This window comes from Neofelis nebulosa, chromosome 1, assembly GCF_028018385.1.
Source record: "Neofelis nebulosa isolate mNeoNeb1 chromosome 1, mNeoNeb1.pri, whole genome shotgun sequence".
Classification (NCBI taxonomy): Eukaryota; Metazoa; Chordata; class Mammalia; order Carnivora; family Felidae; genus Neofelis; species Neofelis nebulosa.
This window is the reverse complement of record NC_080782.1, coordinates 50,890,852-50,916,763: the sequence shown is the minus strand read 5'-3', so window position 1 is coordinate 50,916,763 and position 25,912 is coordinate 50,890,852. Positions and strand designations below refer to the sequence as shown.

Below are 25,912 nucleotides of genomic sequence, written 5' to 3'. Positions count from 1 at the left end.
ACATAAATCATATTCAATAGAGGATGGATGTTATTTTTAAAATAAGGGCTGGAATGAAGAGATCTCTAAGATTTTTTCCAGTTATGAAATTCTAATTTTAGTTCCCTCTGGTATTGCTGAGGCAGGTGAACTCTTTAGGAGGTAGACTGTAAGCCCCAGAGGGCAGTGATACCCATGTGTTGCTCTGCTGTATCCCCAGCACTCAGCTCAGTGCCTCACTGCTGTGCACTAAGTGCTTGGGGTATGTTTTTATGAAGTGAAGAAAAGGATGAAAGGAGCTAGAAAGGCAGTTGTTGAAGCTGGTGGTCTCATCTCTCTGCATAAAGACAGGCTTGTTATAACTACACAATAAAGTGAAAATGCACTGCCATGAAAGAATGATGAGAAACAGAAAATGTAAGATAAAATATTAAATTTGTTACACTTAAAAATGTTAATCTTCACACGATTACCATGCAAATCCCCTCATTGCCTAACTATTTAATTGATGAAGTAAATCACAGAGCAGACATGTAAGTGAAAAACCCTGCTGTTGACATTCTCACAAAGCACATTTTCAAGAATATATTCTGTTAACTACTATGTCTGTTACACATGATAACGTGCATTTAAAACACACACACGGAGCATCTTTTGCAAACAAGGGGATTTCAGAGAGTTTGGGGGGAAAGCTTTATTTTTGTATGTCAACTTTTGTTGTTCCCATTATTATATCAAATGTGAAATCAGCATTAGGGTAACATGTTTCAGCAGTATCTTTGTTTTATATAATGTTAGAAGACTTAAGAATTCACCGTTTTTTTTTTTCAGGCAGGTATAATTGACATGTTAGTCCAGTGACTGAAGGGTTAATGAATTCTCTCCCCTCCCCCCCTTCCCCTCTCTCCCTCCCCCAACCCCCTTGTCCCCCACCTCAATCCCATCATGTGCCTGGTTGACTCTGAAAGAAGGGGCTTGAAGTTGCCCACAGGGCATCCCTTTTCCCAGCCTTCTCCAAGGCCACCTGGGCAGACGGGGAGCTTGCCTCCTGTCCTTAGGACACAAAATCCAATCAGGCAGCACGTCTGCTGGTCTCTCTGACCTGCTAGCTGGGAAGAGGGAAGAGAAGCAGAGGCCACTCACATTTGATAGGCTGCATCGTTGTGGCTTTAGGGGGCTCCTGCATCTACTGGAGAAAGGAAGTTCTCCCCTATTTTCAAGATACGGTACCATTCATGAGAGCACTGTGCTGAACTAATCAGGTTAATTGAGAGACCCCCAGTCGTCCTCATTGAGCCCATCTCTCCTTCCTGGTAGAGGCAGATAGTGCAGACAGATAGATTACTCGTATTTTAGTTTTCCCCCAAAAGCCCATGAAATCTGCAGGCGTGCAGGGACTGTGGGGTTCAGCCGGATGTCATTCAGGCTATGTGAGCATGGGCTCTTCTTCAACGGCATAGCATTAAACAGAACAAAATGAAAACAAAAAACAAGCTCTCCTCGAGATTGAGAGGAATGCCTTGAAATGTCTGATTTCTTCTTGTTCTTCTTTTTTAATGTCGAAACAATCTCAGATCAATCTGGGTGACTTTTGAAGAATCCAGATGGATTCCTCTCTGGCTATCTTATTTAGGGTTGAAACTTAAAAAAAAAATCTCATCATGATGTGTCATCAGTGATAGGGAGTTTCTTGGGGTGTGTTTTCGATTCTTGTATCCAAGCCGGACACTGGGGGCTGTGGCCCTGACTAATGGCATCTCGGGCCTCCCCTTGGAGCAGCCCAGTGGAGAAGAAAATAGAGCCAATTCAAGTGAATTCTGTGAAGGGTGGGGGTTCCTTCTCTCTCTTCCCCACTCTGAATGATTTGTCATAGTTTAATTTTAAACACTATCATTGACTATTCTTTCTTTCGACCCACCTCGGGCCCCCCCCCCCCACTTTTTTTTTTTCATGGAAGTTCCAGGAATGACTTTAATTATCTCCACAATCAAATTCTCATTGCTGCCTCTGTGAAAGTGTGTAGTCATAGATTGCAGGGATTATTTTCTTTAGCACTTGGGGATAGAGAAACCGGTTGTTTCAAAATGAGAACCAGCTGGTTCCACAGAGCCCTTATTTAATGGGGAGCCACTTTGTACACAAACCTTCACTCAGGTCGGTCATTACGCCAAGCCCCAAATCAGCAATGTTTGGTCTATCACCCTTTATTAAATGTCAAGTGAGGAGTGATTTTGCTGATATGATAATAATAATAATAATTAAAAAAAACAACACACCCTGCATCTTTAATTTTGCCTCTGCTGAACACTTGGAATTAGAAAAAGCATATCTCAAACTTCTTCCTATGGTAATTATATTGTAGATCGAGTTTACCACTGAGCTATCATAGATGGCTGGTGTGTGTGTGTGTGTGTGTGTGTGTGTGTGTGTGTGTGTGGCTCTAACCCTCTCTAAATCTAGAAAATAAAATTAAGCTCATCTTTCAACATAATCTTTTATCTGACAAGCACAGTAGATAGATGAAAGGTAGATAGCCAAGTTGTGGGTCCCATTAATAGAACCAATTGGAGGGCAGAGATAACCGCTATTATCAAACATCTTTTATGCCATCCTGTAAAATAAGAATGAGGGTGATATACCATATATATTTTGCTGTCTTTCTAGCTTGTAGAAATTGGTTTGTTGTCATACCATGTTAATCTCTAGCAGCACCAAATTCAATTTGAAATGAGGAAAGTACTTTCACTAGTTGACTGTACAAAACACTTTTGAAGCATGCAAAGAATGAGAAAAGCATGAAAGACATAAAATCACAGTAGATATCCACTTATGAGAATGATTTGTTTTTAGACTGGGGTTGCATTTTTATAAGATAAACTAATTTGAGGGCTGCAACATTTCTTAAATCACGGTTTGAAGGATTAAAAAAACAGAGCAGCTTCGTAAAGATTTTTAAAAATCTACTTTAACAAAATTTTGTCTTACAAATGTGAGAGATTATTTTGTATTATTAATAAAAATACCTGGCTAATTAAAAATATTTCTTACATTGACATCAACACAGCAAAATTGTTTGAAGAAATGGGAAATATTTAGATATTTATTCTCACAGGGAGTGTGATCAGTAAGCTAAGCCACGGTAAATATGCTTTTACTTGTTTTATTTTTAGAATTTCTGTATTGAAACACAGTTTGGGTAAAATCCTATCTAACGATTTTTTGTTTATTTGTTTACCAAGTACTTTGATTATGTAATGTCTCTTTAGTTCAAACTGTAATTCTATTGTATATTTGCTATATCTGTATTTAAGGAAAATTCTGTGGGTTTTTTAATATAAAAAACAAATAACTGTTATATTTCCAGTCACTCAAATTTGAACCGAATTTTACTTCCTGTTTCAAAGGTCAAGGCAGGCTGACCTCAACAGCAGTGTGGAGGCTGCTGAATTATTCATATCATTGACTTTGTGTCAGCTTCCACATTTGTGGAGAGGGATGTTTTATTCATTTATCTCATTTAGGGTTCTTCTCTGCACCTGTTTCTACCATTAAGTACCCTGTAATTTGCATTTGATGCTAATTTAGTTTCATATCAGCCTGGTCCCCCCTTGTTAATTTAATTTTCTAAGACCCTTTTCATTACAGTAGAACTGTTTTCCTCTTTAAAGCAAACATCTATACAAGTAATTGTATAAACTGCCTTTTAAATAATATCTTTTAGAAGATTCCATCGTTTAATTCCTTAATTCCTATAATTAGCCACGGTTTGATTAATGTTTCAAAGGGTTAAATTAAAATGCAGAATTGCTCAAATGCATACTTGAATAATTTCTTATATACAGCAGTGTTAGCATTTTGGTACTCTTCCTGATAATTCTCAGAACAGTATGTCTTAACAGCAGTAATTTTCTTTATTTAGAGTGCAGTTTAGTTTACTAATAGTAGTTTCTTTCAAATCATGGTGCTTTCAACATTACTTGTGAGACGTTAGATTTTTGTTTCATCAAATTGCTGATAGACAGTGGCTTAAAAATGTTTCTGCAACATTAATCATGACGTACCCAAGATAATAAGGGCAGAATTAGGTCTGATTCTTTGATGTATCATGGAAGTTTGGTATTCTGAATATCAGGAAACCATGTCACATTATATGTCTTTGTATTTCTGTCTGCTGCTCAGAGTAGACTGCCTGGGTATTCCTCAGTTTCCCACACATAGTGGTTGTAGCAAGCTTTTGTTTGTATACCTATGAGTACTTTCTGGGCTTCAGTTACCACCGAGATTTTGCAGAAATTAGGAGTAAAGTTGTGTGAGGAGGTCCGACTGAAATGGGGGCTTACCCTGGTAGGAGTAGCTGTGCCCTTAGACTGTTCCCTGGGGATTAGGAGGTCATGAGAACTAGCAACTCCTATAAACCAGGTATGCAGCTTCCTGATTGTGGGGGAAAGAACTCTCCCTCAGTGCTTTCCCTGTAATCGTTTGGAAGGTTTTTGACACAAACAGGTCAGTATTTCTTACAGGCTCCCTTAGAGGTGGGGATTTAAAACAGGGATATGGATTATGAATTCAAGTTCTACGGTACATGGAAATGACGGAAAAGGGAAGGTTGTGGCAGTGACTGAATGTTACTAAGAGGTTAGTCCAAGCTCTACAGTGACCCTTCTTTCCACTGGGTTGGATGATTTTTATCTGTTGCTCACGTTCTCTGGGGATACCAAATGGTGCAGTCACTTTAGGTTTCCAGAAGGATTTCAGGCCTATTGAAACTGGAATTTGAAGGTGGCTTCTCTTGTTCTTTCAGTTATAAATGATTCTGGGGGCCTCCCACAAACAACTTTTCAATTGTGGAAAAGTGAAAGGGAATCTCGATTTTCTAGCAGACAGCTTCATCTGTCTGGTTTCGAGACAAGGCCGTGGGTGGACTGCGAACTTCCCACACGCCCCCTTTAGCAGGGGACTTCTCTGGTATGCCCCATCACAGTGAATTTTTCACATCCCATGGTTTATTAAGCTAGCTTTGTGCTTCTGCTGGTGGGTCTAAAACAACATGAGAGTTTTCAGTGGGATCTTTATTCATTAACAGAACATTTGCTTACTGACCCTCTCTTCTCCCCACTTAGATACTCTTTGTAGCTTGGGCAAGTCTGAGTTCCACCAGAAAAGTCTCCTTGGGGTTTGATTAAACAGCCGTATTTAAAAACAATAAGGAATATTTGCAGAGCTTTTAAGAATTCAGCTTTTAAGAATGCAGGTAAAGTTTTTCCACCCAAACCTAGTTGGTGCTTAGAATTCTCCTGTTAGAGTCTCATTCCTTTAACTAAGAGCCTTTGATCTTTTCTAAAGACATACATAACTTTGGGAAGGCTAACACTTTAATTCTATCACTCATCTACCTCTTTGAGGGAATGAAATAAAGATTTTACAGTGTTCAGCTCTTTTGGCATGTAGAGAGCTCTTTGACCTACATTGCTTTAGTTTCCATGACAGTAACACTGTGAGATAGGTAGGGGTTTTTGCACCCATTTCACAGATACGGAGAATGTAAAGTTTAGCTTCATAAAAGTAATAACCTGGCCAGGTCTCAAGGGAAGGTTTTCAGAAGAATCTAAGTTCTTGTAGGAATGACCAAGTTTCCCTTTGAACTGAAGAGACTCTCAGAGATTACAGTCTAGTCCCTTCATTTTACAGATGAGAAAGGTGAAGCCAGTAACATTGCCCAAAGATCTAATTAGCCTCAGAACCAGGACCTTAAGCCAAGTCCCTGGCTCTGATTCCAGTGGCTTTTCTGCTACTACTCTGGCCATCTGGGTCCTGCTTTGCTCTTCATTTCACCTTGTGTGAGATCAGCCTCAGGGAAGGGTAGAACTTGTATTTTCTGGATTTGGGTCTAGGGAAACCCGTGAGCTCTGTATCTCCAACAACACCCAGAATGGTACACCGAACATACAAGGAGCATGTGTTAAATCGCTTCTAAGAAATTAGAACAGTCCTGGGGAATGGGAAGCTACAGAATGTCGCGTTCATAAAATATTACTTTATTTTTCGAAGCTTACGTATTTTATTCATTTGCAACTGTGCTTATTTATGCTATGTCATAACATTGCACAAAATTGCAATTGTTGTTTATATTTGTCAGAATATTTCATCAATAGTCATATTTCAGTAGGAATTTTATAAAAGTTCTTCTATTCTAGACATCTCATCATGAGTGGTTGTCTCTATTATCTATCCCTGAAAGGCACTGACATATGTAAATATTGAACTTGGCAATTTTCAAAATAAGTCCTAAATTTAACAATTGTCTTATATTTAACCCTAAACAAATTCAACAAACTGTCCTTTCCAGAAATAATAATAAAGGAAATGAGGTATTGTTGTAAGATCAAATTCTGAAGAAATCGTAGTGGAAGGGGGGGAAAAGTACATCGAACTTCCCTCTACTCAGAACTGCCTTTGTGTCACATGTTGCCTGAGAAGGTTTGTCATACCTTTTGAATTGCCAAGGACGGGCAGAAGTCATGGGCATGGTGCTGAGAGAAATTAGTAGTCCTTGGCATAGTCTCCAGTGAACTGAAGGAATGTGATTCCAATAGGCAAAGGAGCATTCACAAAGGATGCTGGAGTGGATAATCAGCAGCTTCCATACTTTTTCAGGTTGTGGGAGAAAGGAGGAAGCAACACATACCTCAGCCTCTGGGTTATATGCTTATCTGGCCTGCCTAAAACGATTGGGCTGGCTTGGAGATATTTTAATTTTCCATCTTCGTTCAAATATGTAACTGACTATCACTTAGCTAAGGGCTGTGTCTTTTTCTCCTGTGTCCACTATTTGGTAATTGAGGGCAAATGCCTAGTTTAAAAAAGATGAAATTTTAAGTTTATATCTTCTCTCCTTCTCTTTTTCTCTTCGACCATTATCACAAACCATTCGACAAGCCGAACTCCCTTGTGCTCCAAATGTTTGGAGGTTGGAACCCAGCAAGAATAATTCTGCTAAACTTATAAAAATTGTTTCATGATGGGGTATTCTCTTGTTTGGGAGCCATTGTTTTCATTCACAGAGACCACAGAGACAAGCATCCATTGATTTCCTTGACCTCAAATAGGGTAGATGAACCGGCATGTTATTTATTCACTAGATATTTGGGAAGCATATACTGTGTGACATAAAATGTAGCCCCTATCCCTGAGTGGGGACTACCCTAGAGGTATTGTGTGGAATTTTCAGGTCCTTCACTCATTAAGGAAACAATATTTGGTATGGGATCCCCTTTTCTTTTTCAAATCACCACCAATTCCATTGAGTCACATCTTTCTCCCATATCACCTGGTTCCCTCCCTCCTTTTAATGAAGTAACTCATTATGCGTCAGATTCAGCTTAGGTTAATGTCCTACTATGCTAATTTTTAATCTTCAAGATATTATTACCTCCATTACAAACCCCAATTCGAGAATATACTTCTGTTAAGGAGTGAGCATGCTTTGATTCTATTCTAGGTCTGATAAGTTAAATCGCTTGAGCTGAAGTTGGATTTTTCATTTATAATGAAAATGAGAAGCAACCTGGTATAGAATGCTGAACTAGGACACAGGAGACCTGGTTTTTAATACCGCCCCTGCCATTATTTAGATATGTGAGCCTCAGCAAGTCTCTTAACTTGTCTAGGTTTCAGTTTCCCCATTTATAAAATGATAGAATTGGACGCTTAGGATCTTTAAGGTTCCCTCTCTCTCAATGATTTTAATGCTCTATACTCCTATAAATCTAGTCACCTCTTATATCTAACATCGGACAGTAGCCTGTTCTTAAACATTTGCTTGGGTAGCAGGTGTACTATCCAGTAAATAGCAACCTCACAGTTAGAATTGTGAGCAATATTCTCACCCACCTTTCACTCTTCTTCATTACTTCATCCCAGGTATCAGCTAGGTAATAAGAGGGCAAGGACCACATCCATTGCTGAGATCCACCTTAAGGTAGAGGGCAATTGGGGGAGGCCATTAGATGATGTACCTTACAAGACTAATTGAGTTGGTGTATTTAAATTTATAGGTAGCATAACTTGGGCAAGATGGGAAAGGGAGCTAGCAAGGAAAATTGTAGGCTTATAAAATATGAGGCAGTGGACAGGCACATTTATCTATATGAGACAGTAACCCCAAAAGGCCATCAGCAGAGACTATCTCTCTGACACCTCAGTGCATCTAACCAGATTTTCTGGTTTAGCCTATTCCAGAAGGAGCAGCCCAACTGTTGATATTTGAAAATATACACTGAGTTGCACATAGCACATTTATTAAATAATTGATAATTTACTTTATATCTGTATTTTTGGTGGTGGATAATTCCCTTTAAGACCAAATAACTGAGTATCTTTAGAATAAAGCTATGAGATTATATGCTTTGCTAGAATGCTGGGCTTGTGCTTGTGTGTTAGAACACAGTGTATATCCCTAAGGCTTAAAGAAATTAGAATCTCACAAAATCTCAAAAACATTTTTTCTTTTGTTAATGTGCAGAGATGAGAGACTGAGAAACAAAACTTAGTCCAGGATTCTATGTATGTAGAATATGTACATATATATCTACATATGCATATATTAAAAATTTGAAATTCTTGAACCCTTACATTCAAACATTATAATATCTTGACAGATTACCAAGGAAACAAACTTGTGAGTCCCATAGATAACGACTTTCTGAAAATTCCAGGTACAGAATAGGCCCTCTCAGGATTTCCTGTTTTTCGTTTTCTTTCCTTCATTTCTTATTTTATGTCCAATAAACCTTTACTTTAAGCAGGATCAAGTGTTAAGACAAACCAACTACAGAGCTAATGTATTGAACATTAATTCTATAGTAATGCCCTATAAAAACCAAAAGAAATAAGACTATTAAAAGAAATCCATATGTCTCTGGAATTTTTATTTAAGTTTATATTAGCGATAATGACCTTGGTTCCAGGGAATTTGGTAACGATTAATGACCAGCAAGGGGTCATTGGCCCCATGGTGCTTTGGGCCACCAATCCCTTACAACATGGACCAGAACTGGTCATTTATCCCAAAGAAGTGCCCTGAGGTGAGGGTCTTATCCTTCTGCCATCTGATTATAATTTAACCTCAGCTTTTAAAGGGCCCTTAGGAGCAAAGACACAATGGGTCGTGCTTTCAGTATTTCAAAGAGTTTACTTTTGCCATTCAATTCATAACCGAGTATCATTGAACAGAGTTGTCAAAATAAAGTTGATAATTATGTTCCTTTCATTCTAGGGTGTGTGTACTGATTTTCTACCCACATATCTGCTGGCTTGTATTGGTGTAGTATGCATCCATGTATATGTGTCTGGTGTGTGTGTGTGTGTGTGTGTGTGTGTGTGTGAAAGAGAGAGAGAGAGAGATGTTAAAACTCTCCATGCAGTGTAAACTGAATAAAATATAATTTGGATTATAGAAACTTCAGTCATATCAGTCTTATTTACAGTTTGGCAAGGACATAGTTCTGTAATATGCAATATGTACGATATGTAAAATTCTCAGCTGGAGGCTAAGTAAAACTAGTCTTTTCCTGGAGTGCACATGACTGGTAGCATGGTGACTGGCATTGCCTTTTACATGTTCCTTGTGCTATTGTTGTAATTGCTCTTGGTGATGATGATAATAATAACTAACATTTATTAAGCTGTATATATTTGCTAAATAGTCTCTCTTTAATCCCTAACAATTACTCTGTGTGGGGAGTATTCTTATTTCCTCCCATTTTATAGATGAGGAAACAGGGACTCTGAGAGGTTGAATAACTTACCCAAGGTCACCACAGCTATTAAGTGTGGGAGCTTGGACGCCAGCCCTGCTGTGTCGGACCCCAAAGATCAGGGTCTTAATCATGACACCATTCTGCCTCTATTAAAAACTAACATTTCCATTTTCTGAGTGCAGCCTTTAATATATTCATTTAGGCAAATTTCCATCCTTTGCTGGCATAATCACTATTCCTTTTGTTGGTCATTGCTCCCTTGGGTTTTTCTCAAACATGGTCAGAGGTGCCCTGGACTTTTTAAAGATGGAAGAAAGGCCACATGGCCCTGCATAATTTGACCGACACAGCTGTGCAGTTGGTTGTCTCATTTAAATTACAACCACAAAAAAGATGTGCCAGGCTTCACTGACACAAGGCTAAGGGCAGGAACACGAAACGGTTTCCTGAACCTGCCCTGGGTTACTGCCAAAGGTACGCTGCCACGCTCAGCAGGGTCTCATGGACCACTGACGAGGCAGTGAGCTTCACTAAAACAATTATCCCTCCCTGGGCCTCTCCTGAAGAAGGTTCACAGCTCCAAATTCTCAGGGTAAAGGATCTGTCCATCTTTTAATTCCAGCTTGGAATGGCTGACCGATGCAGGAACTTGGAGACAATTAAGCTGAGAGTTAGGGGGAAAACAAAGATGTGGGATTTAAAAGGCTGGGGTTGGAGAGGATCATCTTGACAGGCTGTGGCTCAGAGTTGGAGAAACCCCAAACTGATCTGCAGAAAAGGCTGAACACCGAAACTTGTAACCACAGACCAGGAGGTATTCATGAGACCTGACAAGCCTACTTTTAATACAGAATCTGGTACAAAGTTTCGTGTGTATATTTTTGCTGTGGGTTTTTTTTGATATCTTTTGGAATTGAGTGTGATAGTCCAAAGGGTAGCTTTCATGTGCAATATTTTCCTCTTTGCCTCAGGATAGTTAAGAGCTTTTTTTGGGGCTGTGAAGCAATAAATCTTTGTCTACATGACTTTCGATTTCTTCTTTTTTGGTGGAATTTTTACATTGCATATTTTTCCCCCTACTAAATGATTTTTAACATCAGTTACTTTGTTTTCTTTCCCACCTTTCCAAAGTCATTCATGATAGATGTTTCCCAAGTCAGATTTATTAAAATTATTATGTCTTTCTGAAACAAACATAACTAAATCTTCCAGGAAAGTCCATAATAAGTGATGGGATTTTTCTTTTTTTTCTTTTTTTTTTTTTTGTTTGTGAGTGTATTATGAGCCTGTGTGTGTGTGTGTGTGTGTGTGTGTGAGAGAGAGAGAGAGAGAGTGAGAGAGAGAGAGAGAGAGAGAGAGAGAGAGAGAGAGATGCCATGTAGGTTTGTGTAAACATATGTATGTAGTAGAACCGTTGTATTGCAACTAATGCCCAAGGAACGTCTTTTAAGTCTGTCGGGTTTTAAACAAGTTATGCTAAAGGGGAGGTGGTGGACATTATTCTCCTCCCTTCTAGAGAAAAAAATTAAAACAAAATGAATGAGGACAAGCTGTGCACGTGCTGGGCTGCTTGGGACTTCAGACCCGCACGTCGGGATGGGCTGGGACGGACGCCCAGGGAGCGAGCCCGCGGACGTTTCTTCCCCCCTCCCGATGCCTCTCAGTAGTGGCATTGTGGGGACTCATGAATTACTTCTTACAGTCGGGGCTCCTTGCTATAAATCCAGCCTGGTGCCGAGCGCACCGTGGGCAGCGAAGCACAGAGCAGGGGCCGCCGGTGTTTGTGTTGTTGTTAGCGACACAGAGCGAGTTCCTCCTAAACGGAAAGGCCCCGGCTCCAGTTTGTCGCCAGTGAAAGCCGAAACATGAGTCGCACATGTGGACGGGAGCCGCCGGCCGCCTGGGGCTGCAGGGGGGGAGCGCGGCCTGCGGCGGGGCCCAGCGCCCGCCTGCCCACCGGGGCATTTGTTTGGGGGGAGGAGCGGGGGAGGGTGGGAGCAAAGAAAATAGCCCCGGAGGAACTAGGCGCAGGATGCCCTGACCCCTCCTGTTAAGCGCCTCCCCATTACATCTCACTACTTGTGTGCGCACTGCGGAGAATTTAAAAAAATATACCCTTTGTGGTGTGGCTTTAAAATGGTTTTCTTTCTCAGGATATCCTGTGTCTGCCTTCGGGTGGGTTTTTCATGGGTTGGTTGGTTAGGAGATGTCTCCTATCCCTTTAAGAGGCAAAAACATGAAAAATGTAAATGTAGAGACTTTAACACTTCCCCCCTTCCTAACATTCATATAATTGCTGTTAAGCCACATTGAAAACCCTGGGGCCTGGTGTGCACCAGGGTAAAGTTACATTTCACAAGCAGAAAATTGACTCACCACTTAGGAAAATTGGCTACCAATTATGTGTCAAAGGCTCTAAAGTCAGACCTGAGGTTTTCTTCGCCAGAATGTGGAATTAAAAAGAGCACAGGCGCCCAGCTTTGTCCCCTCTCCCTTCTCCCAGGAGAAACTTCTTTCTTGCAACTGAGTTTCTGAGTTTCCTTCTGAGATGGCTTCTGGGCCCTGGCAAGAGGGTTCCTGGTCCACAGAGGGATAAGCTAGCAATAGGAAAGGAGGCCATCAATTGCTAGAAGTTTGTTCATCCACAGTATTTTATTTATTTATTTTATTAAAAAAAAATTTTTTTTTAATGTTTATTTATTTTTGAAACAGAGAGAGACAGAGCATGAACAGGGGAGGGTCAGAGAGAGGGAGACACAGAATCTGAAACAGGCTCCAGGCTCTGAGCTGTCAGCACACAGCCCGACGCGGGGCTCAAACTCAGGGACCGGGAGATCATGACCTGAGCCGAAGTCGGCCGCTTAACCGACTGAGCCACCCAGGCGCCCCCATCCACAGTATTTTAAAAATCTGCTTATGGGATATGGGGAGAAAGTTCCTTTTGCCCCAGTTGACCCAAGGTCTGAGAGCTGTGACTGAGGGGCCCTGGGGCTGAGGGGCTCTGGGGAAAGAAAATGTCCTGGGATATCTGCTGTCTTTAGTGATGTGGCTGTCACACCCATAGCGTATGCAGAGCCCATTCTGGAAGTTCATAGATTGCTCCTGTTGTAGGAGGAGTTGTCCTGGCAGAGTGGTGAGGACAAGTTCCAGAAGCAGGAGGTCAACATGGTGGGTGGAAAAAAAAAAAAACATGGCGGTGGAAGACAGGAGACAGAACAGGGGTTAGAAGGAGAGAGACAGGGAGACAGAGACAGGAAGACAGAGCAATGGAGGGAGGAAAAGAGGGCAGGATGGAGGGGGAGAGAGAGAGAGAGAGAGAGAGAGAGAGAGAGAGAGAGAGAGAGAGAAAGAAAGAGAGAGAGAGAGAGAGAGAGAGAGAGAAAGAGAGAAAGAGAGAAAGGGAAGGGAGTGGAGGGAGAGAGAGAAAATGAGAAAGTGGGAGAGAGGAAGAGGGTATGAAGGGTGCAGGAGAAGGCAGAGACAGAAGAGGGGGAGAGGAGAGAGTGCTCTGCACATCACCTTATCTACTGACCCCCCCTTTTTGCCACTGTCCCCCATTTCTCCTCTATGCAACTTTCTCCACACACTCCTTGCCTTCTGTCAAGGCCTGCTTTCTGTTCCTGGTGGAGTGGCTTATCCCAAGTTTTATTTCTAATAAGCCTTGAAATCAAGCCTTATTTTCTGCCTCTAGAGGGAGAGAAAGAGAAAGCGTTAGGACCTGCCAAATTGAATGAATCTGCTGTGGTGTGTTGGAGAGTTCGTTTTGCAGGACAACCAGGATGCAAATTCATACTGGAGATTATCCCAAGATAAGCATCCCTCCTGACAACAGGATGTGATATGTAATAATTTTAGTGAGAAAAACCATTCTAGTTTTGCCTTCTGGGAAATCTTATGCTCACTGTTTGATTCTCGCTTTGGAAAATTTCCAGAATTCCCAAGAACTGTCTTAAATCCTCAATGATTTTGACAGAGAAGACTGTTTTGTCTAAGGGGACAGCAATTCTAGGGCTGAGTCTCACCCAAAAGATCTAATTTCAAGTTCGTCCTGGCATCTTAGCTGGAACAAAAAGGGAAAAAATTTATACTCTGCAGAATCTTTGGTTCACCTCAGAGTCTTAATTGGTTTAAAAAATGTATGTCTTTGTGAGTTTTTCCTTATTTAACAGTTCAGAATGTGAAGGTTTATGTTTTTCTAATCAAGACTCAAACATTTTGAGTGGATTTTTCCCTCTACCACCCTATATATCTGAGAGATCTTTTCAGTTTTAAGAATCTTGCAGCCTCCCCTAAGTGATGTTAATTAGAGAAGCCTTCTATCCACTAAGTATTTTCTTAAATGTATAATTGATTGTGCAAGGAAGGAAGAGCTGCAGGAGTGGAAATCATACATCATTTCATTATTAATGGCAATGTCTAAATAAAATGCAGACTTTGTCATGCTAATGGATAGCTGAATATGTTTAAATCAGAAGCTTATTTTTTTTTTCTTTCTTTACCGTTCTGGGATCATTTTAGGAAGTTTAAGTGACATTTAATGTATTGATAGATATGTTCTAACATTCTGGGCCAAGGTTGGGAAACAGAGCCAAACTGAACTCTAAGAACTTGAGGGAATGGTGTGTCAAAACCAATGATTTGGGAAGCCACATACCTTATCTCCTTTTTACTACAGTGAAGAAGCTGGATTTTTACTTGGATTTAATTCACCAGATATGTATTTAGCACTTACTATGTGCAACCCTCCACAGATGGTCCTCATAGACAACAGAATTGGAAGAGTTTCTAAAGTTTCTGTTTTCAGTTTCTCATGGACACTGAAATGGCAATTTCTGTTGGAATCTGTCTCAGTTTGGAACTTCTCCTGAAAGTAGATCTTCCACAGGGATTTGGATGCGGGTAGTTTATGTGGGCATGATCCTAGGAAGCAGGAAGTGAGGAGAGTGAGAATGGATAAGGAAGAAAAACTAAGACAGTGATGCATTATCAAAGCCACTGCTTAGGTAAAAGGTGCTTGATCCCATTGGGATGTCCTAAGAGGCAGAGCAAAACATGCTGAAGGACAAGAGGCTGGAGCGTTTATTTCCTCGCCCTTCTACTCCATTGGTAGAAGGTTGTCCCTGGGTGCATTGACACCTTGATACTTGTAGGCTGTCCTGTGTGCAGACCAGACAGCTCTTTCAGTGTTGGCATACCATGGAAGGTGAGATATGTGGCTGAAATCAGAGTGGACCACAGAGATAGGAGACAAGTATCAGAAGCATCTGCTACTGGCTACAGGAAGGGAAGCTTCTGGGAGTCTGGGAGTTCATCCTTTGCTTTTTATTGAATACCTGCTGTCTGTTTCTGCATAGTAGGCTTTCAGTGATAGTTGAATTAATCCATGAGCATATGAATGCATAGACAATAAATGTTTAAGGAGTGCTTATTGTATTCTGGAGACCAGTCTGTCTTCTTCATCTAAGTGTGTTCATGTTGTCAAAGCACGTGTCGTGGTTTTTCCTTGGAAAATATGATATAAAAATATGGAAATATGGTACCTATCTCTTGACAGGTGGGAGAGATACAAAGATGAATGAGACATGATCTGAGCTTCACATCTTCAGCCTTAAATACAGACAGTTCTGGCATTAGATATCGAATGTTTGCCTTTTACCAAGAAGCAAGAATTAGAAAGTAGATATTGGTGGGGGATTTGGGGGGGAAATGAATCTCCTAAAAGTTTTGGGGAAGTGGATACTGTGGGGGTAGGGAAATACCAGTGCATGGCAAGTGGTGGAAAAGGAAGCCGAGAAGAAGGTTGGGGCCAGTGCATGAAGGTCCCCAAGGCCATGTTAACAGATATGGTTTTTCTTTTGTAAGGAGCCACTTTATACATAATTTGGGGATGTAAAATCCATGTTGAGAAACTCAGTTTCCAAACACGAACTCTCAATTCTGCTTCCCAACCCCGGTCATCTTCAAATTACTGACAGCTTTGTCTATCCCTGCAGTTGTAGAAACCTGGGAATTACCCTGGCCACTGCCTTCTCATGTATCCCCACAGCCACGCAAGGTATCTCTTAACTCTGTCCTCCTCACACCACCCCCAATCCTCACCCCAACTCCTGCTTTAAGTCCACCAAAAGGTCCTGCATCTCCATTTGGCCTCTCTAGAATCCATTCATTCCACACGGGAGCCATAGGGAGATTTTTAGAATTCAAGACTGATAGTGCCCTTCCCTAGCTTAAAGCCCATCAATGACTTCTTATTGCTTTGAGGATAAAGGGCAAATTCCTTATATGCTGTTCCTATTGCTTCTGTCAGGGATGCTTCCTCCCTTCTTAAAACACTTAAGTTCAACTCACCCATCAGATTCTAGCTCCCTTTCCTTAATTTTTGGAGATGGTTGCAATCTTCTTCCCAGCTAGGTCAGTTCTTAGCATAGTATGCTGAACTGCATGGTCACTATTTTATCCTTACCCAGCACCATTCCTGACACACAGTAGGTGCTCAAAATGTCTATCAGATGATTTTTTGTGTGATAGAAATTTAGCCTGTAGCTGTGGGGGGTATGGATCCTGTCCAGTGATGTGCTGGAATTGCCTTACACTTACTCATAAGAAGCAGCAGAACAAATCTCTTCCCACCTCTGTTAGTGATATTTCATTGGTAGCTTAAATCATTCATGGTGGGAATATTTACACCAAAGAAATTGGCAAACACTTCAAAGTAGGGTTCCTTCCATCCACTTTACCAGAACTGCTGATCCCGTCAGTCATGGTTACTATGAAATCTTTTGTTTCTCAGAATTTCCTTCCATACTCAGTCATTGTCATTAGTTTTCTGAAGGGCAGAGGCCATATATTATTAGGTTTTGAGTTGCCAACATGTAGCAAAGTGTACAACTCAATAAGCATTTGTTTTAAAAAAAAATCTAGCATGTTGTGCTGTCTGACCTACCTAACGTGCTCCTGCAGAAAGAGATTTTGAGATGATACTTTGACCCCTTTGGGCCTTTTTCCATCCACCACTCCACTTAGGCCAATCTCTCTCACACGTTCTATTTATGTTGTAGAAACATATTTTATTTAGCAGGATTTGTGTTACCATGGACAACCTGGCACAGTTAAGTGAAGAACCAAATTCCATGATAAAGCTTATGGGTTCAATTCAATAAGATTATTGAGGATGTGTTTTGTGGGAGACCCTGTTGCTGCTATGCTAGTGTAACAGAAGCTTTTCCTGCCCACAGTGATTGTACGATTGAGAGAAGTATAGATGTATGCAGAGAGCTAACCAATAAGATGTGTGATGTGGTATCAGGGAACACAGCATCAGGGACTAATTAATTCTGTATGGGCTCAGGGAAAGCTAGGGAGAAATGATATTTGAGTTGGAGTTGGGGGGGGATAAGCACTGCTGTAGGGAGTGGAGCCCAGAGGCAAGGAGACCAAGTAAGGAAGTTACTATGATAGTAAGACCCAGAGATGATTGAAATCTTGGTCAGTACTAGTGGTAGCAGGAATAGAGGAGAGTGGGCAGTGAACAAAGGATCAAATTGGTTGTGGGGAGATGAGGGAGAATAGAGCCAACAAGAACTGAGGCACTTGGTTATCTTGGGTGGTAGAGGATATGACCCTTAATCTCAGGGTCGTGAGTTAAGCCCCACATTGGGTGTGGAACCTACTTAAAAAAACTAGCAGGAGAAGAAGAAGAGGAAGAGGGAGAGGGAGAAGAAGAGGAGGAGGAGGAGGAAGAAGAAGAAGAAGAAGAAGAAGAAGAAGAAGAAGAAGAAGAAGAAGAAGAAGAAACGAGAAACACCCAGATCATTTTCCTATCCCCCTTTTTCATGGTGGAAAGATGGGAGAATTGAAATGATCTAAATATGGTTTCTTAATGTTCATGTTATCTTGACTAATTTTGATAAGACTTTATGACAACTTTATCTCAAGCTGCTGCAGTCTCAATAGAAATTGGATTGTAGGCTGCACAATTTAATTTAGCCAAACAGCTTTGGACTTGCATTCTATTTCATTGGCCCCGAGTTTCATTACTCTCATTGTCTAGAACTTAATTCTATTTCTATTTGAATCACTCATTAACTACCTTAGAATTATGTATGTGGTGTGTTTACAGGGTAACATATGCAGATAAGAAGCAGCCTTTACCCAGTCCTAAGCAAACACTGTGGGTTTGTTAAAAAAATTTAAAAGAGTTTCAGATCATTTCTTGTATGTGACAGAATTGTCATCTCGCACCTCCAATGCAGTTAGGATTCTTTTTTTTTTTTTTTTCTTCCTTTAAATACAAGGAAAAAAAAGAGTAATAGTGCTTTCATGTTGAGTCAGAAGGGGTGGGGGGTTGTGGTGGAAAGAGATGAAGAGAATAGAGGGAGGGAGTGTATACAGCTTCTCTTTTGGGTTTTAGCAGAAAGGAGTAATTCCCATCAACTCAGCTTGGCTAAGAGAGGCCTCAAAATAAGAGTTCTTGAGATCTCTGACTCTTCTCCACATAAAAAAAATATTTTAAAATAATAAAAAAAGAAGAAATTACAAATGATCTGGTGTTGAAGGCCAAAAGTCTCATCTTTGATGTTGGCTTTTCGGAAGTTAAATAATAAACCACAGTTTCTTTTTTTTCCTCTTTTTAAAGAGGACTACTTTATAAAGCCAATCTTTATAATAAAAAGAAAGAAAACATAAATAAAAGACACTCAAATATTTATACAGTTATTCAAAGGATTAAATGTATTTGGTGAGGTCCTAAGGTTATTTAATATTTTTCCCTTCTTTTGAGTCTTTGTTTTCAGCTCTGGTACATTGAGAATATTTTTTTTCCTGTGCTTTTGTTTATAGAAATTAACTAATTCCCTTATGGTCCTGGCAGAAGTTGCTTTAGAAATTTGCAAATATGAATGAATGAGAAAAGAGATATCGTGTAGATGAGATAAAGAAATATTTTAACAGTTGCTATGCTCTTTATATTACATTGCTTAGTTAACACTGAGTATTATTGAATAGATGACAAAATTTAAAAAATGACTAACAAGCTACTTATTTGACTCAGAGATAAAAATCTCACGGATCTGTACTCTGAAAAAGTATAATTTTGCTTTAAATTTTTATATTCTCTGTGTCAGTGTTTGTGTTCAGAGGTATTTTCTCCCTTGTAAATTGGGAAAGGATAGCAAATGGTTAGTTTATATGTTAAAGATGCAGTGAATTTCTACTTGTCATGAGTCTGTGCCAGTTCTGTGAACATCTTCCCTCTTCTGCACCCCCAGCTAGGCTCCTCTTGTGAAAACAGATCAAACTTGTCTTCAGAGTGGTGGTTTGTTTCGTTGTATCAGAATTTAAATACCCAGACAGTAGTCTCTGGTAGATTAAAGCAACAACAACAATAACACCATCAGCCACAATACATTGATTAACTTACACCTCTTGGAAAGTCCCAATATTGTAATTTCTTAGTCGGCTAATAAGTTGGAGGTTGGGGCTGAATATCTTCCACTGAGATTGTCACTTTCAATTTAGGATGAATTGAACTTCTCTTAACAAACATTAGCGGGTATTCTATGTAGTTAAACATTTTGGTAAGTAGATAATTTCTTCACATGGTATACACTGCACATAATTTTCTGATACAATAACATGGTTATGATCAATGTAGTTTTATTTAACAATTATGTGTTGTATAAATTCTCCCCTGGGAGAATTGTATAACATGGTCTCTACTCTCAAAGAACTTCTCACCTAATGTCATTTTTCTATAATCCAGAGGATACCTTAGTGACTTGCTGTGAATTAGGGTCATAATTATGACCATCATTTATCATTGTACTGTGACTGTGCAAGTGCCAGTTAATAGGGGGTTCAGATGATAGAATGCAGGATAAATCACATCACCTTTTCCTGAAGCAGTGTCTTGGTGAGCTGAAACAGAAGCGGAGAATGGAACTGATACCATTTCCATCTGCAAGCCCTCATGACATATGAAGTGCCGGGAGACATTTATGGCTTTGCTGCTACCTTCAAGACCTTTGGCAGAGTTCTAAACTTATTTTGGTCTCTCTCTCTTTCTCTCTCCCCGCCTCCCCATCTCTTACTCTTCCCTCCTCCCTCTTGTCAGCTATTTCCAGCTGTTTATTTTTATCTTACTCAGAGATGTTTAAATAAAAGACTTAATTTGAATGTAAATTGTGGTTGTATCAGATCTGCCTAGAACAGTAAGACAGTGACAGCAGTTTGGGTTCTCCTGGCTGTGTATTTTGCACTGAGTTACAGTGCAGGTAAGTTTGAAGTAGTGGTTCATTCATTCATTCAGTGAACACCTACTGCGTGCCAAACGAACATTGTTGAAGACTTTGCATAGATTTTTAGACCAGCAGAGAAGACAGTCATTCAAGGGATCACATAAATAAAGATGATGTTAAAAGAATCACATAAATAAAGGTGTTGTGAAGGCTATGCCGGAGGATGATTTGAGTGAAAATATTAGGGAGGAGAAAAACTGATTTACTGAAGGGAGTGGTCAGGGAACATGCCCCCAGGAAAGTGATGATCAGACAGAGAGCAAATCTCTATGTCTGCATGCTCTTTTTAGTCAGAGTGCGGTGTAGGAGAGTAGAAATAGCACGGGACACTGGAACCAGATAGACAAGGGTTCCAAGCCTCCTGTCTGCTGTAAACTAGCCATGTGACTTTGGATGAGTAACTATCTCTGAAACTTAGATTTTTTTGTCTGCAAAATTGGGATAGCAACATCCATCCTCCTGGATTGTTTTGTGTTATAGAAATAATACATACCTTAAATGCCCGATTCAATTAAATAATAGGTGCTTACTATTATTGTGTCATTTATGACAAAATGTGACTTATGTAAATCAGGTCTTATCTTTTCCAGAGAGATGTTTTTAAAGAGATCTTTCTTGACCACCTAACCTAAAACAGCTCCCTACTGCAACATTATGCTTAACTTTTAATTTTTTTCACTGTCAATATTTGATAAATAAAAAATAGTATATGTAACACTTCTGCTATGAAATATAATATATCAAGACCTGAGAGTCTTTTTTTAATTTTTTATTAAAAAATTTTTTTTGACATGTATTTATTATTGAGAGATAGAGAGACACAGAGTGTGAGCAGGGGAGGCGCAGAGAGAGGGGGAGACACAGAATCTGAAGCAGGCTCTAGGCTCTGAGCTGTGAGCACAGAGCTTGATGTGGGTCTCAAACCCACACACTGTGAGATCATGACCTGAGCTGAAGCTGGACGCTTAATCGACTGGGCCACCTAGGCACCCCAAGACCTGAGAGTCTTTCCTACTGAACTTAAGAACTTAGTCTTTTTAAAATTTCAGATATTGATGCAGATGAGATCTATGGTATAATTCTGTTTAGAAGATTTTTTTTTTTTTAAAGGCAAGTGAAAAAGATGGTAATTAATTTAAGCTTCCACACAGTTTTTGTTGCTGGGGGACCAAAAAACAAACATACACACACATAACATACATAGACACAAAGAAAAAATATTTTTCCTTTGGGAAAATGGTAATATGCCTAGGCTGGTTTAGAGGAAGTTGATTGTTTCCCAACCAAAATGACATTTGGGATAACATTTGAATTGGTTGACCATGGTTTTAGGTAAATAAACTCTGAAGTACGGTCAGCTTTTAGACCTATGGTGGAGGAGGGGCTCTGGGCTAGGAGGCATGAGGAACGCCGAGTTCTGGTCCTGGCTTTGCCTTTGGCTGTGTACCTGAGACTTGTTTATTTTGCTTTCCTGGGCTTCAATTTCTTCACCTCTAAGTTGAGTGGATGAAATGGCCTCCAAAGTTTAATAGTCCTTCAGACTGTGCCTCTGTGGTCTTCTTAGATCTAGGTTCCTTGGTGAGCAGAGGGTGCAGGCAAGGGCCAGGTCCCAGGGAGTGAGGGAGGCTGGCTGCAGGTGTGCGTCCCTTAACGCCAATGTGCTGGCCCTGGTAGGTTGGCTCTGACTACAAACTTCTTTGCATGGGAAAAAGTTCTCTTCCAATTACACAGCAGTTTTGTGGTGGCTGAGGGCTATAATGGGAATGCTTTGCAGCCAAAGCACTCTCATTCATAAATTCCACTGTGCCACTCTCTAATTTTTTTCTTTTGGATAGATCAGTGTGTTGTGGTTCCTTCTACCACAGCCGTGCTAGCAAATGTAAGTAGTTAAATATTGTCATGGCCTTTAAGTCTTTGCAATAGATGGACATGACAGTGTCAATCATGAACAATATATGGTGCAGTAAGTAAAAGTCAGCTGACCCTTCCAATGTCTTCTAGGAAGCTGTCTTTAAAATGAAGTACAGAAAGACACTGAAGATGAGAGCTGGTTTATTCTAGTTTATGGATTCCTCTGAAAATAGATATTTTATCCAGGTAAAAGGATATATCCTGTGTGTTCATCACACACAACTAGATACATATGCTGAATGTCAACTACTTTGTGTGAGTTTCTATTGTAAATTATGGGGATTTAAGCTGATTTTTAGAAATATTTTCTACATCTGTTTTCGTAGCTTGCATTATTCGTGAGTTCCCTTTTTGGAAGTCTCTAAAATGCAAAAAGAAAATCAAAGCACATATTGTACAAAGACAAGTAATACATGTGTGTGTGTGTATATATATATATATATATATATACATACATATATCTCTATATATATATCTGTGTCTATATCTATATCTATGTCTATATCTATATCTATATCTATATCTATATCTATATCTATATCTATCTATATCTATGTGTAATAGACATAGAATCCATATGTGACACAGACTATTTTAGTATTTATTTTTTAAACATAACAAGCATATTCCCTTAAAGCCTGTGTATTGGTCCCTTTGGCAGTGATGTAAAAGATTTACGCTTCATTTAAAACTTATTCCTCTGGGAATCTATACCTTCTGCTCGCATAGGTATGTATATTGCAGAGAGCATTAAAAAGTTAACATTTGCCTTCGCATGTGCAGTGTTTGCTGTGTTTTCACGGCAGCGGTGAGGGATGCTGTATAATTTCAGAAGTACTATTAGCTTTTTAAAGCATTGAGGATTGGTCATGTTCAGTTTAAATGACCGTAGAAATGTGTGAGAATGGGTACCACATCGTGGTAGTGAACTTGTAGATTATAACTCTGCCAGGCATTTGCCTCTGTATTTCCCTTTGAAAAAGATGACTGTTCCTCTGTAGATATGTAGCACAGAATCTGTTTCTAAACAGCTCCAATAAAATCTGTTTATTGGTGTCTCTTGTCTACATACAACCACCTGTCTAAAAGCATAAATTCACATGTATAGAGCGGTCTATTCTCCCCTGCATAAGTATATGTCACCCCCATCGGCATCAATGAAAGCTGTGTGCTTACCAGCAGGAGAATAGATTCATATGCTGTGAAAAGGTATGGAATTCTGATTTATGGTCTGTGTTGCTTTTAATGGATATACCTGCAACAGCCATAGAGCTAAAAAACTGTAAGGTGTTAAAATAAAACATTTTACAGTGCAATATATTGCCTGCTTGTTAGTTAAAAGCACTACCAGGGAGCACATTTTAGCTAAATTTGGTGGTATTAAAAATACATGTGGAGTATCCTTGCTTTCTCTTCTGCACTCTTGTGCTATTTCTTTAAGCATGCTTTCCCTGCTCAAGGACTTGCTGCCTGTGACCTCTAGGGCACTGAGGGTGGACATTCTGCGTCGCTTGAGACAAAACGAAAATGAGAGATTAAAGCAATTCTGAAAGATTTCAAGATAGGCCGCTGCCAACTCACCTTCAGAAGAAGAAAAAGGAAAAGAAACTAGTTTCTAGAGTCGCCTGTAATCAGGATCATAGATAGCCATTTTGGTAGTGTCCTCAATGGATGTAAAGCAGCTAGTGCTTTCAGACTCTTCATGCTAGGGCTCAAAAGCCTCTGCAGAAACGTTTATTAAATATTTAAGCATTTCCTCTTTCTGCCTCTCACTCAGCCACAGAGAGAGCCAGAGAGCAGCATTTTCTGAGCCCAGTGAGGTACCAGTGGGTGACCATAGTTCCTTGGGTTTACAGGCAAGGGTCAGCTTTGTTTTGGTGGATTATACTGCAGCCAGTGCCTCCCACTAGGCTCTGAGGGCACCCATGGTCAAAACTACAAGTGCTAACGACAGCACCTGGATCCGTGTCCTTCTGTGTAGGCTTTAATTGAGGTGGCCTTTTAAAGAAACTCACGGCACTTTAGAGCACGGTTAATACTATGTTTCAGCAGAAAACAATTGCAGGCGTAAAATTTAGGGTTACCTCAAGCAAATCTTGTGTTTTGTTTTGTCACCCTTTAGAAATACTCCAGGAAATATTTTAAACCTAACCATACGCATCAAGAACCTGTGGGCCTCATTATTAGAAATGCTGGATTGTGCTCATTCGGTATTTTATGCTTTACACGTTTTACTCTTGGCCCGATTCTTGCTTTTAGGTGAGCATGAATCAAATCCAAAGGGACATTTTTAGCTATTCCAAGAGCTCTTGAGAAGGAATAATAGTATGAGTTGGTGTTAAGTTTCATGGTAAAACCGCTTTTAATATTTAAATAATTTTTCTTCTGAAATGGAGAACTTCAATAAGAAAGTTATTTAATAGCTAAGTTACTTTAGCAACTGGCTTTCCTATTTCTTCCTTAAAATCTGGAATGGTGCTAAAATAAAATATAATGTAATATTTAAAATAAATATTCCTAGGACCTGTGAAAATCCCACTTCACAGCATTTGTAGGGAAATGTAATGCATGCAAAAGTATACAGTAGGTTATATAGTAGTTTTATTTTAACTAGTACAATATAACAACCTGACATGCTGTGAAAAATAAATAACTTTTTGAAAATGCATTTTCCAAGTATGAAAGTAATATTGAGAAATGACTGAGGTAATCACTTTTGTATAGATTCTGAAAGTGGAAGAGAGAGGAAGAATAATTTATGGCTTAATGCATAGAGTTATACAAAGGTGTGAAGGATTTTCTTTTTTGTGGGACCAGGAAGAATGTGCTGTGCCATTTTGCAAAAAGACTCAGGGAACACAGCTGACTTGTGAGTGAATGCTTGCAGAAATCTTGGCTAACACATTTATACCACGGACTCTGTTTTGGTTTTGGGGTTAGCAGATTGGAGTCCTTTTTATTCCTTCATAGGGGGGAAAAAAAAAACTCTTTTGGCTGTTAAATTCCAGTTTTCCAAAGGAAGTAAACATTCCATCTTGGGTTTCTCACACATTCAGATAAACAAACCACTTTGAGTCCCATAATGTTTATACAAAGGAAATAGCCTCTCTATTTTATATGTGAGGGTCCAGAGATGAGGTGACTTGCCTAAGGTCACACAGCCACTCGGTATCTGAACCAGGATCTCCTCCTACCCAATCCCATTACCTGTGCTGCTAGAAGTCTAGTAGTGTCTGAGATTGTCATAGGCAATTCTAGGGGCCCAGGCACCAGGTCAAGGCCAGCATTGAAAGTATTGCTGACAGTCTTGCGAATATAATTAGGTCCTACAGCCCCAAAGCAAACCAAGTATCATGAGATCATTGGCACTACCAAGGAATGGCTGGGGTCGGGGGTCTTTTTCCCCTCTCTTAGTCTCTATCAGCCCCCTCATCCCCAGGCCTTTTCAAATAAACATACACTCTAAGTAGAAACTATGTTTGCTTGCTATGGAGCTTAGCTGCTAGACAACTTTGCAAAGTCTTCTCACCCTATAATAATCATGCCTTAAATTCCTTTTCTATGGATGTTCTAGAGCTGCCACTGCATTCGATTTTAAGTATTTTGGCCTTGAGTCTTGATTATCTTTCATTGGCATGATTAGCTAGGTCCATCTTGATTGAAGAATATATATATACAAAGTTATTTTCATTGGCTGTAAATATCTGGGCTATTATTTAAGTGGTAGGTAGAGAAGATGAGGATGGGCGGATTTCCCTCCTCATTTCTCTCCACTGCTTCCCAGATGGTTTGACTTTTTGCCGTGAGGTTTGTAGGTCAAAGGAAGAAGAGGGTGAGTCTACCTTTCTGTCTACCAAAAGGGAAAGATAGAGCCAGTGGGTCATGAGCTAAGAGAGAAAGGACTGCTCAGATAAGAAAAGATCATGAATTCCTAGGATAGCAAGAAGCAATGAAGGATGAGGAGAAAAA

General features: G+C 39.9%; 1 protein-coding gene and 1 long non-coding RNA gene across 9 annotated transcripts in view; both read left to right on the top strand.

Moving 5' to 3' along the window:
• The window catches only part of EBF1 (EBF transcription factor 1), a 392,556-nt gene that overhangs the window by 35,213 nt on the left and 331,431 nt on the right, over positions 1 to 25,912 (top strand). The window lies entirely within an intron of this gene.
• On the top strand, positions 11,756 to 12,928 carry LOC131507242 (uncharacterized). The gene is made up of 2 exons (XR_009259407.1): positions 11,756 to 12,369; positions 12,620 to 12,928. It is a non-coding gene; the product is annotated as an uncharacterized LOC131507242 (long non-coding RNA).